Source organism: Alosa pseudoharengus, unplaced genomic scaffold (genome assembly GCF_046254945.1).
Source record: "Alosa pseudoharengus isolate Yale_2024_CS ecotype anadromous, Long Island Sound unplaced genomic scaffold, YU_APseudo_1.1 YU_APseudo_1.1_scf_19, whole genome shotgun sequence".
Lineage (NCBI taxonomy): Eukaryota > Metazoa > Chordata > Actinopteri > Clupeiformes > Clupeidae > Alosa > Alosa pseudoharengus.
The window spans coordinates 29,331,811-29,340,614 of NW_027468657.1; the positions used below are offsets into that span (position 1 = coordinate 29,331,811).

General features: G+C 39.1%; 1 long non-coding RNA gene across 1 annotated transcript; it reads right to left on the reverse strand.

Annotated features, from left to right (window-relative positions):
- Positions 1-3,618: 3,618 nt before the first annotated feature.
- On the reverse strand, positions 3,619-8,198 carry LOC143132599 (uncharacterized). The gene is made up of 3 exons (XR_012988344.1): positions 8,091-8,198; positions 4,003-4,139; positions 3,619-3,838 (listed from the first exon to the last, which is right to left on the reverse strand). It is a non-coding gene; the product is annotated as an uncharacterized LOC143132599 (long non-coding RNA).
- Positions 8,199-8,804: the final 606 nt, after the last annotated feature.

Sequence of the window (8,804 nt, forward strand, 5' to 3'; positions counted from 1 at the left end):
GTCTCTGGCCCTCTCTTAGAGCCAGGCATAGTGAGCTGGCCCTCTGAAGAAAAAGTTTGGGGACCACTGCCTTAGGGGGTGTGCTGCCCCCTGCAGGCAACACCCAAAAATTGTTAGACGCCAGTCCTTTCCCTGTTGAAACCTTCCTAACGGGATGTTAGAACATACAATTTTATTTACAAGTTACAAGTATTTATTATAAGCCGAGCGTCTTACCTATTTGACATATATAACCTTTACCCATAATTTAAGTTGTTAGGCGGATTTCCCCTTGGAAGTTGATCAGGTTTCCAAGGGGAGTTAAGCACAAAGTTTTAGATGATTTTTTTTAAAAAGATGATGAGATGAGATGTTTGACCTCAGGTTGTCTGAGGACACAGGTTATAAAAGTTGGCACAACCATTGGTTTCATTGTGATTATCTGCAGCATCACCACAACCAAACACTAGCTTTTAAACACAAAAAAATACCCTTGTCTCATATAAATGGGAATCAGAACACCAGGGCATATGGTTATCATATAGTGAAAAGTTTATATAGGATAAATATTGATTTCAGAATAAAAGGAGGCACGATAAGATAACTACAAGTACTAACACAGCATTAGAAAAGAGCCGTCAGACGGCAAAAGATCCAGGCAGATTGCCACTGAAGGGACCCTCCGTAATACCAGCCCAGCTGTGTACTCGAGGCCTGAAGCTCCATCTGCCATGCAAGTACGTTTACACGAAGCAGGGTATTTTCCTAAACGAATATCTGGCCATCTACGTTTGCAAATAAAACTGCATTTACCCAAGACCGTTTATTTTTAAAATGTGTTTACACGAACCCGTGTACATACATGCTGTCATGAGCACGCCAAACCACAGTGGCAGTCTAACGATAAGCTCAAGCTCACATTAACCAATCAGAACCCTGAAAAGTCGCACGTGAGAACATGTAAATGTAAACATTGGTCGCACATTTGGTGTACTTCTGTCGCATACTGTGACGTTGGCTGTCCAAAACTCCATTTACCACAGTTTAGAACCAAACGCATAAACGGAGTTTTCCAAAAAAAACACTGTGGCCGGAGTTTTTTTGGATAACCGTTTTACGGGGCGAATTCTCCGTTTGCGTCTAAATGAAAGGCTCAAAAGTAGGGAAATGTCTTCGTTTATAAAAATACACATGCTCGTGTAAACGGGGTCTGAGAGTGAAGTGAAAAAAACGTGAATATATCACATAGGACTTAATTACTTACATAAAGACAGCATTTACCCCTGAAAGCTTAAATTTACTTGTATATTAGCTTGTTTGGTGAGACATTTAGTCTATAGATGCAAACAGGATAGTAAAAAAGTGAAAGAAGTAAACCAAAATACCACAGTAAACCAAAATCTGAAAATTAGCCTACAGTACATGGGGAAAATGTTATGCCTGTAGTGTCCTACTTTAAACATTAACTGCATCATTTTGATTGAAGGCTCCTCACCTAATAACTAGGCTTATTCATACTAGTTCCTTGCCAATAGATCTTCATCAATACACAATATAGACAGCCTTCCCTATGTAAAAGAAGGGATTTTATAATTCTTCTAATGAAGACCTTTGTGAATCTATTCTTTTGTAGAAATCTGTTGAGTATTACATATTTGCATGGGTGTGAAGGTATTTTCGGTTAGTCAGAAATTTGCTTGCCTATTACCCACTTGTTTTAAAGCATTTTTTATTTGGAAAATTATACAAAGTGCCCTTTTTCATTTGAGCCCCTGTCCCCCAAAATCTCTGTGCAAGGCCCTGCACTTATGTGATACTGTGGAGAAGATCCCTGTAGACAACCCCTGTAGAATATTTTAACTTTAAGTGCAGAAAGGCACCATGCGAGTTGATTTAAAATCCAATGTTAATCCAATCGAGTTAGCTATAGAGCAGGTAAAAATCTTCAAGCTGGCTGGTGAAATAATAGTTCTTTATTTTGGCTACCACAGGAACAACTCAAACGAATGTTACAGCAGTATTCAGGATACTGAAGGAAATAATTCTGTATTCATATTTTATGTGAACAGTTTAATGATTCAAGTCTTTATGACTTGAATACTGTGTAGTTCTTATGGTCATTTGTGATTTTGTACCCATGTGTACCCTGTGTGTGTGTCTTTGGTCTGTATGCAAGCATCCTTTGTTTATCCTTGAATTCAGTGAAAGCCTGTCTAGATGCCTTTTGTTCTTCAGATAGGTGTGAAATGTTAATGTTTGTAGAACAGCATGTGTCCAGGCCTCTGAAGGACTTCCCAGGAAAGGGGGTAGTTTTAATTAAAAGACAATAGAAGCTGACCAGACCTGATGAAGGCCTAATCCTCATCCTCCCTTTCAATTTCAATTTATTGTGCTTATAGAGCGCCAAAACATAACACATGTATCATGGCGCTTTACAGAATGTAGGCAATCAGAGAAAGAAGGAAAGAAAGGAAGAAAAGGAAAGCAAGAGAGAGGCCCATGGGTAACAGGGGCGAGGAAAAACTCCCTAGAATTGGAGATATATATAGGAAGAAACCTCGAGCAGATCCACGACTCAAGGGCCTGACCCATCTGCCTAGGGTCAGTACATGACAGTAAGGTCTGTATACATGACAAATGCATATGATAGTCGGGTGTAGAGAATAAGACATGGTGTTAACCACTTGAGCTGAAAGTTACAAGAGGTGGGATGATTACGTATCCGTTATGGTAGTTCGTTATTCCTGATTTAGTGACAGAAAGTTCAATAGTCCAGCGTTGGGATTGTCCAGGGGAAGGGAGTTTTCGAGGGGCATGTGGTGGGTTGGTGGATGGGCCTTTCTATTGCATATTCAAACTGGGTTGGACCTAGACGTCACTCCTTCTTTTGTTTGTAACATAAAGTTAGTATACGCCTCAGAGAAGTCAAAGAAATACTGAGAATCTGGTGGAAACCCATGATGGGGTGACCCAAACATGTACCTCTCTCCCTTGAGGGGCACTGGCCCCTCATTGAAAAGAATAAAGCCTGGATTCTGATCGTGCATCGTCCTGATTGAGTCTTAAGAGAAATATGGTAGTAAAAATATATCAATACAAAAGTTACAAAGTAAGCCAAGCAAAAAAAGTGCAGAGCCAGAGCACTCATGGTCAGATATAGTGAAATTAGAATACAGATTAAAACAAATGGCGCTCCACAGGTGTCTGTGGGGGGAAGCAATCAGTGACAGGAAAGTCCAAATAAGGGCTTCCTGGGCGGGTTCCCCGAAGTACCTTTTTAATGTAAATATGGGAAAACTCGCTGGAGAAATCTAGCGAGTTTTCACATAGATCTCTGTTTCTCGAGGTCACCGAATACTGTCAGTATGAAAAAAACCCGAAAACAATCGGTTTTACCTAGCTCGAGTTGCTACAGCCAGCAGCTAATGTAGCCAGGCAACTACAGCACTACACTCTGTGGGCATGTAAATGGGAGTTCACAGACATGCCGCCAGAGTGTAGCTCGTGTTTTTTCCAAACAAATAATACTTGGTGACCTTGAGAAGTGGAGATCTATGTGAAAACTCGCCGGATTTCTCCTTTAAGTACATCATTTGGCATTGTAGAAACAAAAGTCCCAATAACAACTGTAAAAACAGTGAATTGAATTACATTTTGCTTCAGCTGGAAAACACATAAAAAGTTTATGTACATTAATGTAGAGCAAAGCGATTTTGTCGTTTTCATAATCGGTGGAGTTCATAATTGATGATTAATCAATTAATCTGAATAATTGCACAGCCTATATCTCTGTTGACTGTGTTGTCTGATCATTGCTTCTTGAACCCATTAGATGGTTGAGGTGGTTGAGGTGGTGGATCTTCAAAATAAAGCAGAGACATCACATGAGAGGCTTTGGAGTAACATTATAACTTATTAGTATGCCTTCAGGCAGTAGGCTAAGTGGTGAGATATTACTGTGTTAAACTTCAACTTGGACAGGTAAATAAAAATTAAGTCCCATTAACAACTGTAAAAACTTACTTTTAAATAGGCCAACTACAATAATTAGAAATCCAACAGCTAATATTATTGCTGCAATACTGTATAGGACGTCAGACGAAGCATAGAGATTTGCCACATTTATCCCAATCCCAGCACCGACGAACTTCACTCCACTCCTGAAAAAATTGAACACATGTGAATTGTTGAAGTTTATTTGCTTGTGTATTTATTTGTTTATTTGGCTGATGCCCTTGTCCCCTGGGTCTGAAGGTTTCAGTTACAATAGGCTAACAGTTCATCCTAAATAGATGCTCCCAATTTGGTACCCAATATATTAACAAAAAAACATGGCGCCATCCAATATTCAGATTGATGCTTTGGAAATCAACGGGAATGCTGCATTGGTACTTAAGTAGATAGTGCCTCATTTGCATATTCAAACAAATACATAAAACAAATTGTAATACATAAAATATGTATTGTAATGTAAACAACTGGGGGAGTTAAGTTTAATTGTGGTATCTAATATATTTATTTATTTTATTTTTCTCACCTGTGTTACTACTATCGGCTAGCCTGGCTAACGCCAGGCCTCATCTCATTGAGATGGGGTCTGGGAACTACACATTCATTTTCTCGTATTTGAGACGTGGTTTACGAATGCCTAGAGCCGTTTATTGGGTGCTACGAATGTCTATCAAATGCGTCTGTACGTAGCTCATAGCCTCTTCAGTGTGTCGCATAGACGTTGTCATCGTCTTGCTGTCTCCCCTCCATTCTGTGATTTGTTCCTTCGTTGAGGTGAAAATCAGTCTATGGAATCCAGACTGCCTAGCAGCGCAAATAAAATCACGTGCAAGGCAGCGTGGGGAAACCCAGGATAACTATCGGCTACTTAATTTACTTAGTGCTTCCACAACTGCTAAAATAATGCTCAAATATACTGCCACCTATCAGTTTCAATATTTAAGACACCAAAGCATGTGATGCATTTGCCCAACATAGGGCCATCACTAGAGCCAAAACTATAATGCGGCGCAGTTAGGGTGTTGTTAAAGTGAGAAAGCAAATCGAGGGGTGTTACCTTTTCCAAAACTTGATTTAACTTTGACCTTTGACCACATATTGTGCACATAAAGTAATTAAGACAGTTCTAAACAGTTATTTACTGCGGAGTACTTTATCCAAGATACTTGGCTAGATACGTGGCTAGTGGCCAACATGACAGCAAGCTACCATATTTGCTAGCAGAAACATTTATGATCTTTAAATAATTTTGTAGCTTACTATGGGATCAATTATTTGATGTATAAACAGTAGTAGTCCATCAAATGTGTTTTACAATAGGTAATCATACCCAAATTGGTTTGCTAAGATTTGTATTTTATTTTATTGTGTCCCACTTTGACACTTTGCCAATATAGCCAATATAACATAATTACAGAAAGCATAATCAAGATTGAAAGTCATTATTCTGTGTATCGGTGTTGCCTTTCCAGTTCCATGCATTTCCACAGAATTATTTTTGGAATCTGATCCCTTATCATACCTGTTCATTCTTACTCGTCGCTCGACTTATCGTGATTAAATTCAAGATGGCTGCAAACGCTAAACTTCGTGAAGATACTGTCTGTATAAATCGTCTTGTAAGTAAACTACCAGTGCTTTTTCAAAGTTCTCAATGTCTCGTTTTAAATGTCAGGGCCCTCGGAGGTCTACTAATGAAGTGTGGAGATACATTGAGCCTCGTAAATGGTGTAAAACAGTGATTTATTTGCATGGCTATGCCGATGCCGAGGCACGACCATTGACCGCCTTGTTGGTAGCATTGGCTAACTAGCGCCAGATTTCGGAGTGCAGGGGACAAGCCGAGATGGGCTATGAGACATACGTTCACACTCGGTATCATGTTTCAAAACACTTTAGGTCAAAATCACACCGGAATTCTCCTTTAATCCTATACATGTCGTTTGCCTGTCCTTTTCAACTCACATTACTATAAAAATCCCATAAAACTGGCTCCCAATGCATTTCTATGGAGCCGTAAGCTCCCAATGCATTTCTATGGAGCCGTAAGTTGAAGCTGTCGGAGTGTGCCTGCCTGCGAGCTAGTGAACTGCCATTGGCTCATCTGCGTTTAATGGGCGGGGCTTGCGATCGGTCAATTACGAAGCTGGGCTGGGCTGGGCTGTTTGTGTCTGTGAAGGTGTGTGAATGTAACTTTTGACTCGTACAGTATGTCCGATTTTCAAAAATGAAGTACCGTTGGAGTACTTGAATGAAGCCCAGTTCAATGCCTAGCCAGCACCAGTTGTAAAGGTCATGTAAAAAAGATGTCCATCTTTTTTTTTAAAAGCCAATCCATATCAAACAAATCTTTGTAGATCTGCTGTAGACCATGTACATGAACTGTATACACATGGGTTGGCTTGGATTGGCTTTAAAAAATGATGTGACCTGCATACTTTAACCTGCATACACATTGATTGGCTTTAACCCTAGCAACCACCATAGCAACCATGTTATTTAGCATAGCAACCACCAGTACCCTAGCAACACCCTATATACCATCTAAATTTCCCTAGCAACCACCTAGCAACCACCTCTATAATGTCAACCTAGCAACCACCATAACATCCAACATGATTACCCTAACAACCACGTTATTTTGCATAGCAACCACCATATGTACCATAGCAACCATCTTAATTACCCTAGCAACAACGTAGCAACCACCTTTATAATGTCAACCTAGCAACCACCATAACAACCAACATGATTACCCTAGCAACCATCACAGCATCTGTGTTATTTTGCATAGCAACCACCATATGTACCCTAGCAACCATACTAATCACCATAACAACACCCTAGCAATCCTCTTAATTACCCTAGCAACAACCTAGCAACCACCACTATAATGTGACCCTAACACCATAGCAACCAGCATGATTACCCTAGCAACCAGCATAGCAACCATGTTATTCATGCGTTTTGGCTTTTTGGATGTTGTGTTAATGCAGATTTTCAGAAATGAGGTACTGTTGCAATCCTTTTGGCAAACTGCACCTGATCAATTCCACTCTTGCAGTTCCTCGGGAACACAATTCTAGTTACTTTATATACTCTTTATTTTATTATTTTTTTCTTATGTATTATGGCATTTTGTATTATATTATTATTTTGTTATTATTCATTTAATCATTTGTAATGCACGTTGGGTCAACCCTATTGCATTAAATTATCCATTACCCCCACCCCATACACACCTAACCCCCATACACACACACACACCATTGAATACATAAGAATAAATTACCAATGAGTACATGAGAATAAATTACTTGAACTTGAACTTAGATGTGCTATATAAATAAATTGACTTGACTTGACAGTCTGTCATTTTAAAGTAGGGCATTCCACACATTATCCTTCGGAAACTGTGCAGTCAGGTTTCTCAGTAGAACAGCAGACTTTAAGATAAGGAGAGGGAGCTGGAGCACACTGATGTTGTCGAAACGTTAGTCAAGTGTTTGCACTGAAATAAAAGACTGCAAGCGATCAGTGTGCTCCAGCTTCCTCTCTTTAAACTCTGTCATCTTGTTTTCTTCTCTCCTGACTCTAAAAATAACACATTTAAAAAACACATTTACAGACACTTTCACAGTAATACATTATTTTACAACATTTTTACAATGTTCTTTTAAACTACCACAAAGGCATATTTAAACTGTGTACTTAGACATGAATTCAATGATTTAAGGATGGTCCTACAGTTGTTATATGACATTAGGATTATTGTTAAAAGTGGCAGAGAACATAACATTTCCAAAATTGTCCCACTTTATCAGTGTTCACCTGTGTTTCCCCTGGACTCTTATTTATATGAAAACTCATCAGCAACAAATCTAGGTTTTGGCTTATAGAAAATATTACAATCAAGAGATTGTAAGAGAACATAACATTTCCAAAATTGTCCCACTATCAGTGTTCACCTGTGTTTCCCCTGGACTCTTATTTATATGAAAACTCATCTGCAACAAATCTACTGCAGGTTTTGGCTTATAGAAAATATTACAATCAAGTAACCTTCAGAACATCAGTTACAACAATTATTTTCTACTTACATCTTAAGATGCATCTTTTAAAGAAGTCTTTTACTTTGCAGAAATGTTTTTGGGTGCTGCCTTTGTTTCTTGGTGTTTCTTACTTTCACTATCATTTCCTGGAAGAGGTAACGTGTGCAGTGATGTGCACTTCCTCAAAAGTTCAATTCACACAGATTAACCGCCACCACCTCGGCTGTACATTTAGTAATACATTTAGTGAAGGAAACGAGGAAGAAATGGAAAGAGGATGGAGGAATCAAGGAGAGGCAGATATGGGTCAATTCCACGCAAAACTGTTACCTCCATAACGCCAACACAATACCATAGTATTTAGTTGCCGTTATGGACGTGACAATTTTGCGTGGAATTGCCCTATGATGTCATGCTCACTCACGCATCACTTTTAAGAGACGTCCATTACTGATGATGCAGCGCATAACCTCTTTGGCTAGAATAAACCATAGACAGTAAAAGAAATGGACACAGCCACCCCATAGGACTTCAATAGAGACAAGTGAAGCCAATTTGAATCTTTTTTCCGGGTGAAGCCTTATGCATTCCGTGGCAGCAAGGCATCAAGACATGTCCAAATCAAATATTTGTATACAATTCTGCCTTCCAAAATACAAATATAGGAAATATATACATATTAAAATTGTACCTGTTTAAACATACATGTTACACTCATACTCACCCAGTGTTACAACTTTCCCCAAGGGCACTTGCTGCATA